Here is a 21,779-nt window from a genome sequence, read left to right as displayed (position 1 = left end):
AATAAATTCAAGTTTTAAAATAGAATCCTGTGTATATTGCTGGACAAAAATCATAGCTCTGAAAAATGCTGCCTAGCACTTATCTCTTTCTCAATTTAAGAACAGACTGAGAAGTAATGTAGCAAGAAAGATCCTTTGTGCAGAGAGAACCACGACACTTTTCCTCCAATATATGAATGAATCATAATTGACTGATGAAAACTGGGGAAATACTGAACTTCAAACAGTATCATAGACCTATAAAACTAGCAAAATATACGCAGTTTACTTAGTTTGCACATAAACATGTAAAAACTATTAATTTCAATATATATTGCCTGAATAAATTCTTAGACTGTATGTAAGCATAAGAATTACCTGGATTCAAATAATTAGCCAAAGCCCTTCAGCAATACAATGTGAAGATTTTTATTTAGTTAAACTTTTTTTTTCTTGCCTCTCATGAACCTCCTGGAAAGAGGAAAACTGAGGTTTTAATATGATTTCACTGGAATTTTTAAAGTAGACTAAATCGTGTAAAATGCTTTTCTACTGAAAATTTTTCTATCAGTTCTCCACTGACTACTCACCCCAAGTTTGTACTGCTCTGATGTTTCCTTTTTCACTGCTTCTGAGCCATTTAATGGTAGATATTCTCTTTAAACTGTAGTACTGTAGTATTATCACTCAAATAAAGTTTCTAAATCCATTTCCTGTAATTGCTTACATTACTTGAGAAGCTAGGAACAAAGGGCATTAGAAGAAAGCAACTCTCATTTGTGGATACTTATAGGCATTGATCTCCTGAAAATCTGACCCAACTTAAATATTTGGACCTTTAAGTTTATATGTTTATCCAGAAAATATGCTGTAATCTTGCTGGAGGAGGAACTAATTCAATACACTACAAAAATAATTCATATATACATATATAACTGTTTAAAAATTATTTCCTTCCTATTTCCACTTTTAGATTAGAGAATCAGTAATTAATTGAAAATTTAATATTTTTCTTTTCTTCAATTAAACTACCTAAATATTAATTAGAGTTCATAATAACACTTTTTGATTTAGGTCGCTAACTGCAGATTCCCCAGAAATGTTCCTGACTGAAGAGAATTCCTCCATGATTACTTGCATTTCAAATTACACTGATCAGCAAGAATCCTGACAGACAAGTATTTACATAAGATAACTTTTTTTTAAAATAATGTTTATTTCAGAGGGGAAATTATAATAAAGTGCCATTTAGGGCACAGTGCATTATGATTATTGTAGTTGGAAAAAATACTATTCCATAAACAAATTGCATGATACAATATAAATAATAACCACAGCAATTGTAGATTCAGAAGCTGTGTTGTAACACTGGCTGGTGATCACCACAAAATTTCAAAATTGAAGTACATTTACAACTGGAGAAATCCTCAGAGGTAATTTTCCTGGTAAGTTAGCATTGTTCTCCTTTCCTCCAGCCTGCCTGACTTTGCTAAGACTCTGCTAAGACTGTTCTCTATGCTTTCCTTGTACTTGACACTTTTGTATTTGAACGCACTATGTTTCTTTAATCAAGAGATGGGTAACCCGAAGGTGGAATACAAATACTGATGTAAAAAATCAAATTTGGTAAGGTGCAAATGCATGTCATGCTTACTGGAACACACGTAACATAAAAATCTATAAATGAGCAGCATTCATAGTCATTACATTTGTCCTTTACTCTTCCAATCTAAACTATTTGGATCAGTAAAAGGAATCATATGCTACAGAATATTGTGTAGAATGACACAGCGCACAGCTGAGGAATAATATGGCATCTTTGAAAACAAGTTATATCTGAGAGCCCAACGGAATCAAAAGTGGAGGATTAAAACATTTTTACAAAGTTTCTATATTTTTATATTCTTTCATAGATATATGTATTATGTATATTGTATATGTATTTAGGTTCATAGGTAAATTTAGTCAAGGTTATAACTATATTTTATATAGTCAAATATACTACTTATATTGTTCTATTTTTGCACTCACAACACAGTGAAATAATGCATTCGGAAAGTTTGAAATGTCACATAGTCGTAGCACCTCTGTGTGAAAGGGAAGTCAGTAGCCTCCAGAAATCTCAATTGCATAACCAGAAAAGTTTTCTCTTTACAGTATGGGGTAGTATTCCTTCCTTAGGAAGAAAATTTTAATATTTTATAAACTGATAAAAATCAAATAAAATATACTTTAAAAAATTTTGGGTTGATGTATAACAAAATAATTACTCCTACTGCTACTAAGCACAGCTTAAATGCATTCAACAGTACTGAACAGTAAGAATAGGCACAGAAAACATGTGCAGTCTTGTACTTGAAGACTACAAGAAGAGAGAAACTGGAGTGAGTAAAACAAAGGGCCCAGAAGGTTAGTAAGGGACAGGAGCTTCTCATGTATCTACCTGAAGAGGCTGGCACTGTTTAGCCTTGTGGAGAGAAGACCCAGGGCCATCTCATCCATGGGTATAAATACCTCGTGGACCAGGTGGTTGCCCTTTTTCAGCGGTGCCCAGCTGACAGGACAAGAGGCAAGGGGGGAAAACTGGAATACAGGAATTTCTGCCTCCCCTAAGAGTATTCTGTAATGGTGAGACTGAACAGGATGCCCAGAGATGTTGTAGAGACATTGTCCTCAGACATCCTCAAAACCTAATTGGACACAGCCCTGGGCAATCTATTCTAGCTGGCCCTTCAGCAGGAGGTTGGACTCAACAGTCTTCAGAGACACCTTCCAATCTCAGCTATTCTGAACACCTTGAATTCACTGGCCATTTTCAATTATATTTACCAGACGAATAGCTATCTTAGACAGGAGTCTTCTATTTATTTGATATATTTTAAAAATAAGTTTGCTGCTGTGAAGTCAAACTAGACAGTTTTCTAGTCTAACAGTCTTAACAGCTTTTATCAAAAGTGAAACTTGATTAAGAATTGCTCAACAAGAGCCATATAGCCAATTGCAGGTGCAATTTACTGGTCTGATTATTACATAGTCAATGCACCAAACTAGCTGCAGGTCATACTGCCTTTGCCCAAATGTAAGACCACATCGGAAAAGCTACAAGGTTACAGGATGGCCTTAGGAAGGAACTCAGGAAGCACAGAGCACCTCAAGGTATAAAGAAGAAAGGATTGAGGCATTCATGGTTCAGCCAACTAATGCACTTGCATAAATTACTTTGAATGAGACTAATAAATAGAAATGTCACTTTTATGTTAATTTTTGCTACTAAAATGGGAGAAAAAACTTGTCTTCTTGCCTGTGCAGCAAAAACAATGGCAGAATCATAATATTATGTGCTAGCAGGAAGAAACTAAGATCCTATTCAGCTTGAGGATGGGAGATTGTGTAATGGCTTACATATACAGCAAAAGCTCATGCAGTCTTGGAGAAGCCTGAAACAATGCAGATAACTTGTAGAGTCTGTGCCCCAGCATTCTGCTGCAAAATGGGGCTTGTTCTTCCAGTGATGTCAGAAGAATAAATACCTCCACTATTATGAGGTTCTCAACCATTCCAACTGCAGAGGTAATTGTTTCTGCTGAAAAAACTGCTGTCATCTGCATTTTCCACCTACTACATTTTGTTTTAATCTTAGTATTTAATTTTTTATATACTCTATGAACAACAATGTTTTACTCCTCAGCCTCCATCTATCTGTTACTTTTCTTATGCTACAGAATTTTTTCTTTTGCATGTTTCTGAATGCATCCATTGTTTTTGCAAAGACAAAATCAAAGACAAAATTGCACTGAAAATTGAAAAGGATAAAAAATAGCTTTTAAGCCTTGATTATGAATGACAGAACCACAACTTAAAATGAAAACAATTTTTGCAAGCAAAAATACAAATACTGTTAAAACTCAGGCGCCTCAAATCAGCAATGACTTTGGTTATGTGAAATTAATGGGTATACAGCAGTGTGCACATAAATCCTTGCAGGACCAGAACAAAGGGCTTGACTCGACACCTGCTGAAGCTGGCAGAAAAGCTTTGCTTTGAAAGATTTCAGCAAGTTCAGAATCAAGCCATCAATTTTTTCTGTGAAACATGGGATAGAGATGACCAGACTTCAGTAGTGAAGGTATTGTTTCACATCCTATTTTGTAGAAAGAACTGCTAAAAGCATGACCAACCTGATGTTTCTCTTGGACTGCTATAAATCACAAGCAATTTAACTGAAGTCATTAGTGTAATACGAGGAAGGTAAGAAACAGGAGCAGGGTGTTGGTACATGAAGCTGCACTGTACCAGCCGCCCTTAAAAAGATATTTTTAGGTAACTTCTGTTCTACTAAGAAACTAATGGCATGACAGAGCTTAGGAAAGTTTTCTTTTGGAAAAGCATTCTCAGAGAGCAACTATTTCCAAAAGTAAAGATGCCACTTTGTTAGCACCAATAATTTTAAGAACTATAGGGTTTTAAAATTTTATCTGGAAAAAAAATTCTTTGGTTTAAAAGTTAACAAAAATGTGTCTGAAAACCACTAATTTCTATGTATGCACACCCCAAGAAAGCAGAACTATTTTTCAAATACATAGTTTAAAAAGTCATTGCCACGAAAAGACCTCATAGCTTCTCTAGTTTATTTTTAAATGTCCGAATACAGTCATAAACACCCCAAAATACCAGTTTATTATGAAAGTTACATATTTTTAACTATAAATTTATGAATAAAATTGCTATTTTGATTCTTAAATTATTTGTAGAAAAATGCAACATTTTTGGAAATATACTTTGTTTCAATCTCTTTTTTCTCAGTTAAGAACTTGATAACTTCTTTGTTTAGTATCTGTTATGCACATAATTGCACAAAATCAGGTATGAGAGCTTTCTCATTTAAGTGTTTTACAGTTAAACTGAAAGGTACAGAAGTGCTTCTTATGCAATGCAGCCAGAGGATATATGTATTTAGTTTTTGTTGTATGCCTAAAAGAAAATTATTATAATAGGGATGCTGTTGACCAGGTAGAAAAATGGGGTATTTGATTTTTACCCTCTGAGAAAAAACAGGAAAACTACGGAATTCAAGGAGGAACTCTTTCTTTTAAATGAAATATTCATAGTCCATGTTGTAATAAGACAAAAAAAAAGTTACATACATGTATATAAAATGATGTCTCAAAGGTGAACTACAGAATTTTACTAGAAGCCCTGAAATAAACCAGCCTTTAATGTTGCTAGAAATCCTAAGTCAATGTACAAAGCAATCCTTTGTATTGCTGTATCATAAATTTTAAATGTGTAAGCCTTACATGGTCCTCAGCCATTAAATATAAATGGGCCAAATTCTATTCAAACTTGCACTGTTTTGGGGAAGAAGGTTAGTAACCAGAGCATAAATCTTGTCGAAATTTCAGCTGGCAATCAGCTCTGTAAATCATACTGAAATTTATTTATAGGAATGACACTTTATAAATTATTACAAGTCTGTTTTTCCTAAATATTTAAAATCCAGATTTCTAGAAGGTTTATGTTGAAGATACTTGGTAAGACAACCCATCCAATCAGTAAAATGAATTAATTTTACTTATTGAAAGCATGTTTTATTATTGTCCAATATTGATTTTGCTTATTTAATTTGCCTACTGTACATATTTAGTTATTAGTTTTAAAGACTTATTCACAGAATGCAGCAGAAGATTACAGAAGGAAACAGTTCTGATATGTAATAAATTTGTATTCTTTAAGACTCAAGACAATTTTTCCACCATTGAGCAATAAGCAATTTGACAGTGTACCATCAAACAAGCTCCTCCAAAGCAAATATTATAATCAAATATGTATTTTAAAATGTTTATTATAAACACAAAATACAGCACTCGTGGCCTTTTTAATACTTGAACTTGGCTTTCAAAAACATGTAAAGTCTCTAAACTTGACAAATTATGTTTTTAATTATATATATATATATATGCATGTAAGAAAGTTTGTATTTACAGTACCTTTAATCTTGCACAAGGCATTGCCTGACTTGTCTATGGACACTTGGAGACATAACTTGACCCAAGCACAGAACAGCAGTGAAACAAATTTTATCCAGGAACAGTTTTCAAAATGCATGCAATTTTGTAGTGAAATACAATTCTATAAGCTTTATCTTCTGTTTTCTTCCCAATGCTTGGGCTTCTCAAGAATTTTCAGAAAATTTGACGTAACTACTAGAGTAGAAGACAAATGAACTATAAAGTAAGAGTACGGAAAGTAGTGCATCTCTAATTAAATCACCGTAAACAAGGCTTACTGCACTGCAAAATCTATTATTTATTAAGAAGAAAGCTTTAATAATTTAAGCTCTTTTTAAAGACCAGGAGTATAGTCAAAAGTACAATTGTTCTGCATATCTTATCTTGGGGTTGAAAACTGCTTTTCTTCCCCAGTTATTTCCACGACTTGCTTTTCCACAGCTATTTATCGGACCACAATTGAGCTACTCTGCACCATCCTTCACAGTTAAACGACTTTGCTCAATGATAAAAGAATTTTATTTGCATTAACTAAAGTAATTATACTATGAAAAATTTCCTTACCATATAAAATTTTAACTCATTAAAAGAAGCATGCACAGCACATACTTTTCACTTGGAAAGAACACATTCTTAAAAGTTCATGCTGAACTACTTTTTAAAAAAACACCTAAGGATAATAATAAAGAAAGGTTAAAGAGCTGTGCTGTCACCTAGCGGATAAAGGTAGTAGAATAGGATTACTTTCTAACTTACAGTTTTAACAACATTAAAATATACTTCAGATTTTATACTGAATTCCTGAAAGAGACATGTAAACATGAGAATTGGCTCTATTGCTGCCATGGGTCCTCTGAGTAGACCTACAGAGCCTTTGGATCTGAACATATCTTTTCATTGTTTCATTGTAATGTTGGCTATTACATTTTAAATCTGAATGTAAACACTGTGTATTTAAGAGCCTGGGATGTAGGAGAAAAGCTTCAGGTGGAGGGGCTGACTGGTAGTGTAGACAAGACACACAATAAAGTGTGTGCAACCAACTTTCTTTTGACTTGTGCTGTGAACACACCATCTTGTTTTTGTACTGACAAAGTAAGGCTGCACATGTGGTACCTCTGAGACATGAAAATGCATCTAACACTATAAAGTTTAAGTCACTGAGTTAATAATTCAACCTAAATATATACATGGATTAAATGTACAATTTCAAATAAAATGGTACTTTTTCAGATAAATTCTTAATATAGGAGTAGGTAAATATTTAATTGAAATTTTGCCAAAACTTTTCACTTTTCATCATTTGCCGTGATTTAGGATGAAGGGAAAAGATTTGCTTCAGGATTTTTGTGTCAAAACTCAAACCAAGCCAATGCTGCCACTTCCCCCAACCCCTCTTGTGCAACAGAAACAGCAAAGACTTGTAGACATAGGATGGGACTCCTTTCCACTTCGTTTTATATAGAGAGGAAAAAGGTTTTGGGACGAGACATTTGGTTGCTATTAAAATAGATTTTCAAAGAAGAAAAACTAATACATCTTACTGAAACACTTAAAGGTATTATATTCTACTTGCAGTCATTCAGTAGTTATATCCTCAAGAACATTTTTGATTCTATTCCAGCATCTGAAGTTCTGTATAACCACCTCATCCTTGTCCACAGATTGGGGTATTTTAGAAAAATGGTCATTTTTATGAGGTCTTTTTTTTGCAACCCAGAGTAACCCATATTCGTTTTGCAACAATTAGAAAATTCTTTGGGAACATGCATGAAAGCAGGTCACCACAAAGCATTATTATCATAAGAAACAAGGCATATGCACAGGAACTTCTATGAGATGCCTTCATGGTGTTGTATTACCTGACACTGTCATTTCATCCTTGCTTGCCTTCAGTGAAACAAACAGATTTTTTTTCTTATTAATGCTCCAATCTGAAAACTGATTCATTCCACTAAGTTTCACATTAAGAAAAAAAGGCACATAATATCCTAACTTACATTGCACTTTTCAAAAGACTTATAATACAAAGTATATGGCTTTCTACTACCAGAAGTCTTGAAAAATACCAATAATGAATTTTTACTCAATAGTAAATGTACAATAGATCTTGAAATATTTTAAACAACTAAATAGGCAGCCAAAATCCCTCTCCAAACTGAAATGCTGTGGAAACCAGAAATTACTATAAAGCCGAAAAATCTTGTTCGGGATTTCCATTCAACCATATTTACAGCAAGTCAGTCCTTTTTTGTTTTCTGTTTTGACATAGAGTATTTTAAGGAAAATGTTTCTTTCCACGTACACTAAAACAGTGCATACTACATCTATAGAGGAAATTAGTAAACTTGGTAGATGTCACAGTCATGATCAGTAGTATACATTTTTTTCTTAGTGAAAAGTACATATTTTTTTTCTTGCATATCTTTTACATCATTTGCTCTTCAGTTACAAATTGCAAATACTCAGCTTAAAACAGAACAGAGCAAACTCCTTGCACTGAAATTTTTTTACTGAGCTAAGTACTGAGCATAGGTAGAGCTGAACCATGAGTTTCATGTGACTTTGTGCAATTTAAAAGAAGTGGCAAATAATATGATGAACTATTTTATTGTTGGTGTGTGAGCGTTTTTGCTCAGTGTCTTCCTTTCCATAATAAACTCAGTGATTAGAACTGCTTGCAACAAATATCTATAATTCAAATTCTGTGAGCAGTCAGCAGTATGTGCTTACAGCTTGTACTTTCAGACAGTGTCCTTACAACATGTTTGCTGGAGTATTCAATGCTGGAAAGCAAACATCAGAGGGCATGATCAAACAAAGAAATTTATTAAAAAGATTTGTCTAAACATTTATGAATTCTGTCCTAAAATGCAACCTAGATTTTGTAGATTATGGACTTTAAACAATATTAAAATATTTGCAATACTGACTTGATACTTAAAATGGCCTATACCAAACTTTAAATTAGAACACGAGGGGCATCTCCAATGATAGACAAATAATGAATGTTTTAAATTAAAGAGGTACTTTCAGTATAACAATTTGTTTCATCTAGAGAAGCAAGACAGTTAAGAGTTTCACAACTCTGGGAGTGACAAATCCTTTTTAATCCTTTATGCTTTCTTTACAAGACTTCAGTTATTAGAACAAAACCAGGACACTCGAGAAGTTACTCTAATTGTTTCCTAAAGCTGGAGAATGAAGAGTTCAGTACAGACTTACCCTTTATCCTCACTGTATTTTGTGAAATACTTTAGAAAACACAGACTAATTAGGAACTTTTAAAGACTGGAAAAAGTACCTGCTAATAAGCAGAAGAAGCAAACAATATATCCTCTAATAGCAGAATTAGATCCATTTGGTGTCAAAAGAAATGGAACCATCTGCAACCTGTATTTCTTTGCACAGACCTTAACCTGCGAGATGCACACTGTGAGGACATATCGTTCAAAGAAAGTTTGGATTTTTCACTGAACATGTGATGGCAATTCAACCACGTTAAAAACACATGTCCAAATCATCCATGTTAGGGGTGAGGAGAGCAAAAACTGTGGAACTACTTTAGAAACTGCTGAAAGCAATGGAAATGGTTGCACAAAAATGGTCTGAGGACAGAGAAATGTGGTTAGTAGGTTTTTGCACAGCTGGTCATCTGCTTCCCTCACTTGCTCATTAAGATATGGTGGTTGTGGCAGGGCTGGTCATGTTACTGTCATCCAAACCCTATCAAGTTTCTTTGAGCTAAAAATGGACAGTCCCATCCCCCAAAGTCCTGGGGCTCATAGTCTCGTATCTTGTGCTTCTCTTTCCTCTCATACCTGACTAAAAAGACGCATAGTTGAAAATACTGAGACAAGAATTTTTTGTGACATTTCCTGCTGGTCTTGAGTTCTATTAGGTTGAAGATATTGCAGTTTCTTTTTTTACCTCCTATGTCTGCTAAAGTGGGAAATTAATAGACAAAAACAAAAACAAACAAACAAAAAAAATTAAAGTATGAAACAAAGTTTAAAATTTATTAAAAGAATTTTGGAAAAAAATGCTAACAGAAAAATACACCCTTAGTCTCAATTTAATTTTGAAGATTAGGGATTACTCTAAAGCTTTATTAGAACATTTTTTAACTTTATAAGAAACCCAAACTATCTCAATCATGAAATGAAGATTAAAATAGCAAACATTAGTTTTTTTGATGCTGTAGCTCCTCGGCTGTGTAATTGAGGTAGAACTTCCCTGCCTCAGAAGCATTCTATGAAGATAAACTGAATAATTATTTGCTTTTGTGTTAGTATAGGGAAAAAATTTAAGTAGACTCCAAAACTGGGAATAATTGTTGCAGGATTTAATACAATTTAAAACAGAAATTAAGATGTTGAACACAGAAGGGTTTATGACACCAGTAATTTCAAGGTTTTCCTATTTCTTCTTTAAAAAAAAAAAGGAAAGAAAAACCCAACAACCTGTTAACAAGCTGATAATTATATATGCCACTAACATAAGAGACCAGGAAAGTTGTAAATGCAAAACTACTTTTTTCAGCTAGGTTACTTCTAACTAACTAACCCGTACTAAGTTTAATGATGAACAGTGATACTTATTCAAATACAACTGCCTATTATAAGTTGTTTTTCTAACATGAAGTGTAATCAAAGTCTAGCATTGAGACCTTTAATCAGAATCAGCAACCTAGTAAACGACAGATGTCTGCAGGGCTTTACAATCTTTCTTAAAAACAGTTGCAACTTGAGAAATGGAAGTATCATCTCTTTAAGAGATGTCAGGTATGAATACTAGGGAAATACAATTCAAAATGAAGTGAACTTTTCTACGGTCCATTTCAGTATGGACATAGCTCCTCATGAATTAAAAGACTATTAAAAAGTTATTTAATTGCATTTAAATAAAAGAACAGCGGTAACTTATTTCACACCATTGTTAATGTCTAACTTTCAATGTCATCATTTAAACACCAGAAGAGCACAACTCAAAGGTACGTAGTTAATAGAAGTATTCATAAGAAATCACTAAAAATACTTTGGGAAAGCAAAGGTAGGAATCAATCAATAACAGCTTGCTGTCTAGAGATAGCAAACAAGATGGCTTATCTAAAAATACATTTAACACTTCATATCATTGTAACAGGTCAGTGAAAAAGGGCTTCACTTCAGCAATCTGACTACATACCTAGCTTGCAGTAGGGTATCACAGACTGGGCACAGCTTCTGCAATGATAGATGTTCCTAGCATTACTGCTGACACAGGCTGACTTGCCCAGTCAAGCTTTGCGTATTTCATGTGTGTCTCTTCATGTTTCATTACATAACAGTTTCTTTTACGCATCTCACCTCTCATAGCACTGTCATTATGGAAACATTTCTTGAGTAATAGAAAACCATAAAGTCCTCCTGACTCAAAGGTCAAATGAAGTCAATTTATTGCAAAAAACTCCAACAACCCACAAAAAATCTCAGCTGCAAGTTACTCCTTCACTCCAAGGAGTTTTATATTTTTCTTGTCTTTCGAAGCAACTCACAAGTGATAATGAAATGCTTAAAGCAATAAGAGAGAGAATCAGGTTTCATCTACCTGGACCGTCTGGCAGCATACTGTGTAACAATAAATGAGTGTTCTTAAGTCACAGCATTTCACTGGAAATGAGGCAGAACTTGTGTATTTTAACAGCTTTTTACAACTAGTAACCACTAGCAAATTTATTTTACTTTCTCAGGGAAGACCAGTGAACGTCCCTAATTTAAACTAAAGAGCCATTCAGCCTCAAAGACAAAAAGCACTTCTGCTTAGCACCTGAGTAATACATGGAATATGTACAGGTGAATCAAGAGGACTGGAATCAAAGATAGTTTGTCTTTGGCTGGTCTGAAAGGTCTGACTCATTTCCAGTTCTGTGATCATTTATTATCCAGAAAAGAAAGGCCAGCTTTCTACAGTGCAAACACAGTGGTGGTCTGCGGCTCATGATGAATAGATTTACCAGGTCTGCTCTGAATTGCATGACATAGAGTTTTCCAACAGGCTCTGACACCTGATGTATGTTTAAACTTCCTCGCCCTGAAAATCTACTTGCATGCACTTTTTCTTAAAGTTATTATACACAAAATACATTCTTAGATGTTGTATTATTTAAAGAGATGTTACAGTACAGAAATATTTTAAACAGTAATTTCACATCTGATAAAGACTTATTTCCCTGCCAGTAATTTGACTTCAGCATAGCACAGGACTTTGTTTTGGTCTTAAAATATCAGTTTCCATATTTTCAAGTTCTACATTATACAACGTTTATACAAGAGTTGATTTACATTTGTAAAATAATAGAAAAGTAAAAGACATTGATGACATTTTTTATACTCAAATCAGTGCAACTATTGGAGCATTTATCTGCACTGCCTCATGATAAATAGCAGAAACACCAGCCAATTATTCCTGAACTTGGGAGTTATATGCCAAACTAAGCACTGGAAAAGTCACAAAGTCCCAATTAAAATCAAAGTATTCACTAGAGGAATATCACAAACCCAAGAAAATTCCCTGGCAACAGTTAACAGTTGTCAAATTGATAGTCACACTGTTCATTACAGTTTACTGGTTTTTGCAGATAAAAAGTAATTTAAGCACTGGACTGGAAGTCCACACCTTCTTTTACTTTTAAAGAGTCTGCAGTTCAAGTAGTTTTAAGTGTAGGTAAGAAAAATAAAGCAATATTAAAATGTTATCATTAATCAAATATTTTGAATTATCAATTCAAAAAAGCCAAACCAACACTGATAATCAGTCTTTGGTCTGTAAGGAAAAGGATTAAAATACTATACAATTGTGTTAAACTACATAAACCCACAATTTCACAAAAGAGAGCACAATTTTAAGTGCTTTTTCTAACTATGCCTCCTCTGACATTCAGTTTAAATATGGAGGATAGTCTAACTGTTTTTAAACAATTCAGCTTAGTTGATTAGCCTGATAGCTACACTGAATCCTGCACACACAAGAAATTGAATCCACTAAAGAGACAAAAGAAAGAACAACACAATGTCTTTTCATTCAGCTCCTAATAAATAAATGTCAGTAAACACTATGCAGAAATAAGCAAAATGTTTATTACTTTCTGAGGTACTCAAGAAAAGTTCAATATGCAGAAGGATGAATACACTGAATACATTCATAAGTGCCGACATAAGTTGTTTTTTTAAAATAAATTCCCTCACTTATCACTATCTGACCTTTGATCTAAAAATTCTTCAACAAAGATCCACATTCAAATATTCTTACAGTTATACTGAAGTTCATTTGTACCGTCTCATTTCAAAATTTTGTAGAGCACAGAAAACATCCTCCACTCTGCTTTATAAAGCTTAGTCCTCCTGTTTTACACAGTCAGTTCATGCATCTACGATCCTTCCTATTCTTTAAGTTCCTTCTTACAGGGAAGAGGATGTCTTTTGCCTTAGTGGAAAAGAGTGTGTTGTCACTCTCTCAATACCATTTTCTGACCTCTACATTCACTTGTTACACTGGGAAGAAAGAAAACTTACAGCACCCTGAAGAATGTTGAGAGGCTGTATATAGTGCATCAGGATCACATCTTTATGGATTTGGATCCAGAAGACAGAAAGGCGAATATCACCTCGTTAAAAGGCTTTCACCTTTATTGTAGGAACGTGAACATTACCAGAACATGACTGGAAAAGATTCTAAGTCAATTTCCTTCAGAAGTAAAATCAGGTGTATACAGCAGATATAACTGAGCTAAATTCTTCCATGTAGGTCCTGGTTAGTGAGAACAACTCTTAAACAGATTAAGTCCTGTGTCTATGGAAAATCTAAGGAATATAATATTAACTTCTTAAATTTAGGAGTCTACACAATGAACATCAGACAGAAATCTGGTCTTTTCACAAGACAAAGTGTCTGACCATGAAAAGACCACACATCCTTTATTTCTCTGAGAAGGTCCAGGAGCAAAGATTACCAGATCCACTTGGGTGCTATTAACTTCTCTAACTTTGTTTTTCTTAAGGTGTGGTGAAAAATAAACACTGTATAAAATATTCTGCATTTATGAAGAATAAGAGAACTTGGGCTTATCAGTGGACATGCTGAATTGGAAGGGACCAGCAAAGTTCATTGAGTCTAACTCCTAGCCCTGCACTAGACAGCCCCAAAGGTCTCTGCACTGGGAGCCACCACATGCCTGGGAGCATTTGTTGTGGTTTTAGATTAACTAACACACTAACACATTGTATCTGAAACCTAGATACACACAAATACATTTATTTTTTAACATTTTTGTTAGATTTTCTTGCAAATTGGTTGGATTACAATCAGATAATTTCCCTGACTATATCTCTATCCATATACTTCAATGATCCAGGGCAGAACAGTTTTGGATTCTATGTTTTGTTGGCACAGCTAATGAAGGAGAATGTTTCTAATAATCATCTCCCTTTTTGTCCTAGTCAATTCTCTGTCAGGAGAAGTACACTGAGTTTACAGTTATACAGATAATCATATTTTGAGACAAAGAAGATGAAAGCAGACCAACAAACTGCAAAATATTTCCAATATATTGATTTACTTTTTATTTCCTGAATAAAAACAAATACAAACGTGCAGTCTCAAGGAAGACAAAATCATAGCTAAAACTTTAAGGACAAAGTAGGTATTAGGATCCTTTAATTACTTTTGTTTAAACTTTTAAACATTCAATATTCAAAGTCAATGTCAGTCAGACTCCAACCTTAGCTAACAAAACCGATTGAAGAACCCAAAAAGTTCTCATTTCACACTCATTACAAGTAAGAGCAATGTACATGTTGTAGTTAAGACAAAAGCTTAAGTTTTACATGAATGTAAAGAATGGCTTTGAGTGTTCAGCACTTCATAATTTCAAAATCAATTCAGTATTTAGATAAATAGCTGCTGCAGTTGAGAGTTCATCTTAGTTTCATGATTTTGAATGGGAAGTGAGGTTAAAGACAACCCTTCTTCCACTCACTTGATCTTACAGAAGAAACAAATTGACTTCTTTATTAAATACTGGCACCATCTTTTCAGTTCTATCATTTTCAGCCATTGGAGATAGACATCACTGGATCAGGGTTTTTTTTCAGATTTCTTTCTTTAAGTGAAATTAAAAAGAAATAGTCAAATAGAGGATAGATCTATTCAAAGTATCTATTCAAACTACATGCCAACTGTTATTGTCATTTTCAGAAAAAAACCAAATTTCTATAACATTTGCACAGAAGGTTGATCTCAGAACCTTCTTCCTAATTATTGCTTAAAATTCTGGTTTGTTCATCTAAATTTTCAATTCAAGTGAACACATTTAAAGGAAATAATATTTCAAGAAAATAATATTTATAAAATAATCACGGAGCACCCATATCCTGATAATCACATGAGAAGACAAATACAGAAATTTTTTCCAGGGAAAAGAAAAAAAAAGAAGACAAAAAAGAGACACTGTATGAAGTCCCAAATTGGTCATACATTTTGGTACTGGTCAATAAACTAGACCACCATATATAAACAAAACATTCCATTCAGCATTATGTCAACCTTTAACAAAAAGATCATCAATCAACTGCAAATGCATGTTCTATGCACCTGTAAAATCTGATGGACATTCTTTCAAGTTTTTATTTCAACACTGTGTCTGTCAGAATTACCCCCCACTATAAACTTATTATTAATGTTGGGAGAAGTTTTCCAAATGTCACCAAAATGAATTAGTATCACACTGAGCCCAAGACTTAAGAGAGTCACCATGTGCATTTATGTATTTTCCCTCCTGTAATACTGACACATTTATATCTTTTCCACGTCTGCTCCAGGTCTGGTGAAACTGCACAGTACGTGTCTCATTTATTTTGCTAGAACACAGTGACACATACAGAGATTTAGTTGCATGAAATTTGTTGAAAAATTGTTAGCAACAATGTCCATCTATAAGATGCTCTAAATTAAAGTTAAATAAGCAAAAAGGCTTTTACTGATAATATGACAAAGTGAGTTAAAATACCTATTGCACTATGCATTGTTTCTAATCTGACATTGGAACTTTGCTATGTTTCACATCTATGTAGGGGATGATGTGTTTGACACTAGAAGACTCATTTTCAGGGTGGACAAAGCTGTAAGAAGATCAAAAAATGGAAACCAAACTTAGATAAATTAAGACTGGAAATAAAATACATCTTAACACAATGATTGTTAGCCAATGTGCCAAATGCTTTTGGATCCCGTGTCACTAGGATACATGCTTTATAAAAGAAATAGAGCTAAGGAAGAGAACACATGCAGTAGTTGTTTCATCAGAGAACTCAAAATAGTGCTTCCCTAATTTGTACTTCTTTAATTTATATTCAGTCTACTACTTACAAACTTAGTGTTCAAGAGAGAGCTATAACATAGTACAGCAGCAACACTATTGCTTATTTAGTTACTAACAATGCTAAAATGTTTCAAGGTGAAACAGGCAATGATGTTTCAAAGAAAAAAGGATGTTTTTCATTTACATCTCCACTTGGAACAGCATATATATGCATATGATTTTAGGAACTAGCCTCTTCTGTCTGTCTACTCCATAAATACAGGGAAGCACAAGACTTAATCATTAAAGACTTTACAATATTCTTGAGAAACTATACATTTTGGCACATACATCTGCCAGATGCAAAACCTGTACTTCTCAACTTCCTCTTTGCATATTCAACATAAAAAAATACATTCTACAAGTGCATCAATTAAGTATGCCTGATTTCCTGTAATCTAGATAGATTTCTAATTATGTTTTCCCCTACATCACTAATTCAATAATCCACTCTGGCACATTTTAGCCATCTACAATTTCTTTAGTCCTTGCTTTGCGACCTAAAAGGCCTTCATTATGAGGAAAGCAGAATTCTGAAAAAACTAAATGGTGACTCAGCTCTGACCGCTATTGATTTTGTTTAAGTACTTTATTAAAAAGTCAATAAAAGTCATTCAAGGTCTCAACATAAGACCCTCATTCAGATTTTACTGGAGCAAAGTTCTTCCTTCTAGAGACTTTGAGAGCAGTTTGCCTGAAGAAAACTTCACTGTAGGTTTTATGATTTGTCCTGAAGTAAAGAACAGTTATTTACTGTTAGTAAAACCACAGACAATAAATGGACATAGACAATAAATGGATAAATTGCATAAAGATTAAAAAGTGAAAACAAGACTTTAACAAAACAAGTCTTATGTCTTGTGTGGTTTAGGAATTCTTTGCTGGATCCTGGAATTGTTTCACTTGGACTAGGTGTTAGATTTCTCTCCACAGCTGTGTGAATCCTGCAGGGTTCAGTTCACAAAATGAACCCCTGCAGTTTGATTCAGAAGGTTTGGAAAGGAGCCAGTATTTCTTTGTTCACTTACGGATTCAAGCATTTGGTCATCTCTTGAATTCTTAGCACCTTTACATTAAAACATCTATCCCTTTAATCACTAATGAATGAATGAAGGCAGCCCAAAGAGTCCTTCCATATGTGTACAAGGATGTAATTCACAGATCTCCAGTCTTTGAATTCCCTGAGGATCTCACTAAAAGCAGGAGGGATAGTAGAGTCTTCCTGCTCTCATTTTACTCCAGGGAACTCAACAAACCCAAAGAGCTTCCAGATCTAGAAAGTAAGGTGGCAAATGCTAAACAGGCTCTAAATCCAGCCATTCAAAAGGGACCAGTAACAGGGAAATCACCAACTGGTAACTCAGATAATTCCACTCAAGGAGCAAGACTCTTAATTATGTTCTGAGGATGCTGGGAATTAACAACTAAAGTCAAGTCCTGTTGATTCACAGTTACTGTTTAAAGAAAAAAATAAGCATTACATCATTTGATGAATGGAGATGTTTGGCTATAAAAAGAATATTGCAGGGAAGTCACAGTGTAAATGGTGACAACTTTCATTAGAACAGGTTCAGATTCCTTAAAGCATCAGATCTGAAATGAGCTGAATTTTGTATTTAATTCAAATCATTTGTGCATCTCTTCCATGCTTCCCACTTCACTTCTTTGCTCTGACCAACATCTTTATTTTTCTTTTCCAGGCAGTAAAAACCTTGCGAAATATCTCCAGTGCCATAAAGTTATCTTTTTTTACTTGCTTGGCCTACATGTGTAGCCATCTGTGGCTATCAAACACTGCATTAAACAGAAATTTACATCCTGCATTTGTGTCTCCTTTCAGCCTCTAGCAACATCAAATTAGACTGGAGTATTAGGTTACACTAGCAAATCATTTGTTCACCAACTCTACAGCTAAGCTATCATTTATATTAGTAGAGTTGTGTATCATATTACTCACATGCTGTGCCAGCTTCTAGCATTTCTACAAAACTGGCTGAGAAATTAATGTAAGTGACTGAAACTCATCACCTTGCATTGAAGGGGTTGGTGTTAATCCAAGGGTGAATCATCTTAAATCCTCTCCCTGGTGTGGCTGAAATGCCTGTATGTTTGTTGGTGATTAGGCATGATATTGCAGAAGCAATTTCTGAGAAATCCTCTATGTGTGAAAATCTAGGTGAGTTTGGGAAGAAAGTTGTGAACAGCAATGAATAGGAAAATTGAAGGAGAACCTAAGTTTTAAGACCCAAAAATGTCTGTGGGAAGATTCGTCTCCCTCTCCTTCAATAGGGAAGAAGAAATAAGGGTTCCATAACTAAAGCTTTTTAAATTCTATCAAAGGTTTTAATTTGATGGATGGGTCTCATATTAAATATAAAAAACTAATTTTTTTCCATTTTCCACTTCAGTAGCTCCTTCAACCAGTAATCTTCAAACTAAATTATTATAATGGGATCTCTGGGAGCCTGTATTTGAAAACTAATCTGAATGTTTTGTGGAACACAGTAATAAAAACAAATTAACACCTTTGCCTGTAAAACCAATTTAACACCTAAAATTTGCTATGAATCAAGGGAAAACAAGGTCTGGGTCTATTGGAGATCAACTTCTCTGGATAGACAAGGGTAAAACAGATAATATTTTCAAATGGGAAGAGAACAAACAGAAAAACCTTACAACGGAAGGAAGGCCCATAAACCTGGGATCACCACTGAAAAAATTCACCATCTGCACTGTCAAAGTTCATTGAATCAATTAATTTGTCCTATGTTTCTATCTTCATTATCTCACACTTTCGTTGCGTGTGTTGGAACACACAGTAAAAAATACTAATCATCAGATATCCTTTATATCTGTGTGCCTGACTGACAATTATTATGGTTAATGTGCATCAAGGCAGCTCAAATTCTCCGAGGCATTGAGAACACTGATAGCACTACAAAGTAAGTGTTAATTTATGAGCTGTTCTCTCTGCTTAATATAAAAGGGGGAATGCTTTTAAACCAGTGTTCTACAAGCTGAAAACAAATCTCCTTGTACGAGATGTCAGAATGAGGTAATATATAGCCAAGGAAAGCATCATTTAAAAGCAGAATGTTTGAATGTCTGATAAAAGTTTGAATGTCTGATAAAAATCTTTAAGCAGATAGTTCATTGGAAGTAGTTTTCCTAATCAGAAAGGAATGTTGTATTAAATCATCATATTTTGAGACAGTTTCTGGAAGCATATGTGTTGCAGATTTTCTACTAATTTGGAAGGCAGCAAGCCTCTATGAATAGGAAGGCACACAAACCACATCTGGGAATGCCTAAGTAGTCCTGTGGATGCTTCCATGAACCATGAATGTTGGCATGAAGCCAGCATTAGGATGGAGTTTAGGTGTTAGATCTAAAAATGATTCAGCACATGTGGCCACACAACCAGTAGTCTTTAAAGATTACATTTTATCAACTACCTATCCCAGTGTTGCAAATCTATAAATTTGGCCAGAATTCTGCTTCTTTTGTTTTGAATAGAACAATTGTTATTCCTGCTCTTACATAATAGCAGGTAAAGAAATAAAGCTGGTGAGTGAAAAAGAGAGACTATTTCTTTTAAAAGCATTTTTATTATATAGGAAATACATCTATGATTTTGTAGTAATGATACTTAGATTGCTGTATTATCAAGCCACCAGAAAAAGAATGATTGTAAACATTGTTCGGGCTCCTAACTGAGCTTTCCATGTAATAAATCATCTGGATTTCCATCCAATTTAAGTACTGTTTGACCCTCTTGAGTTTCAGTGCATGTTATAAAGAATGACTGTAAAAATTTCAAACCACTGTACTTTACATTCAATTATATACAGGCTCAGCATCCAACTACACATACTACAATAAAATCAGAGAACTTGCTGAGGATGAAATAAGGATGAGGAGAGCATCTGCCACTGTTCACTGGCATAACCTGACCACAGTGTAGGCTAATTCAGGTGGTTAGCCCATATGGTCATAAGAATGGCTATAGTGGGCCCGATTAAAACTCCATCTATCCCAGAACCTGAAAGATGTTTGATGGGTTAAAAACAGAGTGAGTAGAATGCTACCCTTCTCCCCCACAACAGACTTCACTAATTTACAGCTGAGGGATTCCCCACACCATAGGTGGTTCCTTCTATGTTTCATATTCCTCAGGATCTCTTTACAAAACTAAAGGTCTGACTTGTTTATATGTCCTGTGTATGAATTCACTGTGAGCCTTGCCACCATGCCCAGAATCTCGCCAAGTTCTAACATGTCTTTATAGAGGCAGAGGGGGGCAGTAACCTCATATGGTCTTCCAAATACAGTAATACAACAGCTGTATAAAGAAACATAAATTTTGTTGTTTTGTTCTATATTCCCCTGCAAGTAATTACTAACATTGAATTGGATTTCTTTTGATTGATACTAAGCTAATGTTTTTGCAGGACTACTATTTCTATTTGTATCTTTTGCTAAAGGAATATAGTACAAATATTTTTACTTCTTTTTAGAAGTATTATAAGCCCAAGATCTTACTAGTGAGTGATGAGATGTCAAACTCTGTCCTTTCATATGTAAGGAATACCCCAGCTTCTTGCCTAATAATTGACAGTAACCTACATTGATTTTATCTAACATTCTTTCACAAAGACATGAGGGAGAATATGCAGAACTGGGGAAAAAACCCACAAAATATCCAATCTCTGTACCTGGCACAACCCTAGAAATGAACAGTAAAGTATGCCATATTTATTCATAGGCCACTAATTCTATAAAAGGAAGAGTCAATGTGGATTTCAGAGAGGGAAGTTATATCTCACAAGATGTCATCAGTCAGCAAGTAAATAAGAGTAAATTGATTGACAGAGATGTGGTGCAGGAAGTCCATTTCGTGATTACCAGAAGCAAGGAAAAGATACTAGAAGAAACATTCCTAACCATTTACTCATGATTGTTGTCAGAGGGAGCTCACTGGACATTTGCTCTGAGCCACTGGATACATTCCTATCTCTTCCTTTTCTCACATAATTTATTGAGGCTGAACAGTTCTGAGGCTTCCAACCCTCTGCTAGATCTGGTTATGATTGGCAAAAGATTGAAAAAGTTATGAAGGGGAGTGAAGAAAAGGCAACAAGAGAGACACACAGCAGGAATACGTGAGCCTTCTTTCTTCACATTCCTAAATGATTCCAGCAAAAAGCAAAAGCTTCTGCTGAAGTCTTGGCCACAGTTTGTATCTTGAACCATTTAGAATGTAAAAGGACATTTTTCATTATCTTCAAACATATTTGGATTTAATGATGAAAATCCCAGAGAACATTTTTGTCTTTTAGCTATATGTTCTGTTTCCTGTGATACAGTGAAAATTAAAGATCTCAAATCTACACAAT

General features: G+C 34.4%; 1 protein-coding gene across 3 annotated transcripts in view; it reads right to left on the bottom strand.

Annotated features, from left to right (window-relative positions):
* SLC25A21 (solute carrier family 25 member 21) overlaps window positions 1-21,779 on the bottom strand; it is a 233,069-nt gene that overhangs the window by 120,866 nt on the left and 90,424 nt on the right. The window lies entirely within an intron of this gene.

The sequence above is a fragment of the Zosterops lateralis genome (genome assembly GCF_965231275.1).
Source record: "Zosterops lateralis genome assembly, chromosome: 6".
Taxonomy (NCBI): Eukaryota; Metazoa; Chordata; class Aves; order Passeriformes; family Zosteropidae; genus Zosterops; species Zosterops lateralis.
This window is presented reverse-complemented; position numbering and strand designations above follow the sequence as displayed.